This window comes from Cynara cardunculus, assembly GCF_001531365.2.
Source record: "Cynara cardunculus var. scolymus isolate 2C chromosome LG 17, CcrdV1, whole genome shotgun sequence".
Classification (NCBI taxonomy): domain Eukaryota; kingdom Viridiplantae; phylum Streptophyta; class Magnoliopsida; order Asterales; family Asteraceae; genus Cynara; species Cynara cardunculus.
In genome coordinates, this window is record NC_037544.1 from 15,998,495 (window position 1) to 16,001,349 (window position 2,855).

Sequence of the window (2,855 nt, forward strand, 5' to 3'; positions counted from 1 at the left end):
ACATCTTTTATTCATGGCTCTTTACGCCARCGCCAATTTTATGAAGGCTTACTTATTTCTACAAAATCTGTAGAAATTACTCATCATTCTTCTAATAGTAGGGATGAGATTAATGGCAATTTTAATTTTTCTAAATTGGTCATTAAAAAGATTATATCTTTTGAAGAATGGGGTTTTTCTCCTCTTGCCGAACGAGAATGGTTTTCCCCCAGCCAYAAATGCAATTTTAAATTTAATTATTGGGACTATGTCCAAAGTTTATCTAARGTTTTACTTTATGATAACGAGAACAAAAGACATTCTTGGTTCTTGAAAATCTGTGAAAATTGTTTCCAYTCACCAATTCCTAATTGGTTTTTCTCATGGTGGCGAAAYTTTGGAACTGATTCTTCCATTTTTCCTGATCACATGAAATCTTTTATAAAAGATTGGATGTTATATTCTCCAGCAGTCACTGACTGTAAAAAACTCTATCAGATTGATAGTAGTAATATCTGCCTATTCTTTATAGAATTTGGTGTCCCATGGATATGGAAATGGAAGCCAATATTTGGCTATGATCATAATATGATCCCTTGTCTTAAACGACAAGGACTCTCTAAATATTGGGAGAAGCTAGATCGAACATGTCCAAAATCTTCTATTTTGGAAGGAGCTGATCTTTATGATGCTATCAAGACGAAGATCCAGATTTATAAGAAGGATTTTGAAGATCGTCAGCAAAGGAATATAAGCCAGGAGATTCCCAGTCCGTTCCATCAATTTTCCCAGAAATATGCGGGCACCCTATCCAAAGATGAAATGGTTGATCTCTTTATAGAGAATATGAAGAAAGATCTTCAACAAAGCTTTTCTCACCATTCAGATAGTTCGATGAACTCCGACATGCAGCAAGATGCGCAGAGTCAAGAAGGCTCCGAAGAGCTRGTCATCTCCATTGATGAAGCCCTGGAAACCCTTAAAGATTCGATCAAGCACAGTAAGTGACATTTTTGTCAAAGTTTCTTTTACTTTCGGCGCATTATTGCCGACCAACTTTTACTTTCGGTGCATTATGACCGACCAACTTTTATAAAGTTGTTTTCTTTTTAAAAGAGATTCCTTTGCTTTTATAAAGCACTTTTTAGCTGTCCGAGCCAGCTGTCCTCAATAGGACTTTCTTTTCTTGTATAAATAAGAGAGGYCTGTCTCTCTTTAGAATCAGAGTTTTCTTAGGAGTGTTTACAGCTTTCATATTTCCTTCAAGTATTGTAATCAGTGTGCTTAAGAAATAAGAAGAACAAGCTACCGACAGTGCAGCTTGTGTAAGCTTTTGGTATTTTCTTATCTCTTCTTTTATTTCCAGAATATTCGCCGCCTTCATGGCTGGCTAAATTAGGACAATGAGTTAAAACATATTTTGATTTGATATTTCAATAGATTTACATGGAATGGTTTATATGTTTTGATTTARTAAAAATTCTTATAAACAGATGAGTTTTATCTCTGAGTTCTCTGTTGTTGATTCTAACAAATTTTCATCTTATATGATCTCTGTTAAGTTGCATAGTATTTGTGTGGCATTTTGGAAGTAGTAGCTTCTATTAACCTTTCTGAATAGACAAGCATTTATAAATTGATGATCTTGATTTGGGATTCCTGTTGAGAGGATTATGATTTATTCATCATAATATGAGAATATTAGTTTTGATTCATGTTGTATGTATGTGGTGCATGCAAATACTTGTGTTAAGACACATTCTAATTCCACTGACTGTTAGTACATCATTTTGAAGTTCATAAGAGTTTTTTCTCCATCTTTATGTTAGATGCCTGACTCCCTCGTAATCTCTCTGTTCCAGCTTTTAGTAAATACGAACGATTTATATGAACCCGTTTGTTGCATATTTGTAAAAGTTACGAAACTACCCCTCTATTGTATTGTTATTGAATGCCTACTTACATGATCATGACAATAATGTTTGTATGTTTGAGTGATTATTTCATGTTTAACGAAAATTAATTTACATTTTTAGACTAGTTTCTTACTTCTTTTTTCTCGACTAATACCGTTAAATTTATAACGAGTATAGCAAAACAAGACCCCATTGAATAGGCTTCGAATGCAAGTGGGTAATTAAATTGCTCAAATGCAAGTTTTTTTTTTTTTTTTTTACCATGGTATATATCAATGGATCAATCGAATGAGCCATTCTTATCTAGGGCTGTTAAGGGAACGCTTATTCGGGTAAGTGTTTGTCGACAAAATTCACTACTATCACTTACTTACCAGGTAAGATTTTGGTCCGTCAAAACGGTATCGTATGTAACAATTTACCCGGTAAACGTTAATTGTGGTAAAAGTTGTCGCTCTCACTTATCGGGTAAGACTCTAGGTCTTTGTCTTTGTTTTTACCGGATAAGATTTTTGGTCCTTACCATATTCATCTGGTAGGGTATTGTGACTTGGTACGCTTACTCGGCTAATCGTTTGGTAAATAGTCCCTTACACAAAAATAAGAATTTGTAGTAAATTTGTGTGGAGTGCTCGGATCATCATATGTTAAAACGATATAGCATACCCAAATTAAAAATTATTATTTCATTGTTTTCGAAAATTTGAATGTGTCAGCTTTGAGGTTATGTTTGGCAAACTAACTGATAAGCTAACTCGTAACCGAAAAATTAGCTGATGAACATATCATGTTTGGCAAAAACTAGTTGACAAACACATCATGTTTGACAAAAACTAGCTGACGAACACATCATGTTTGACAAAAAACTAGCTGATAAAAATGTAAAATGACGAAAAATGACATCTTGAAAAATTAATCAATTATAATATTTCAAAATATAATTAAAACAAATCTCTAATA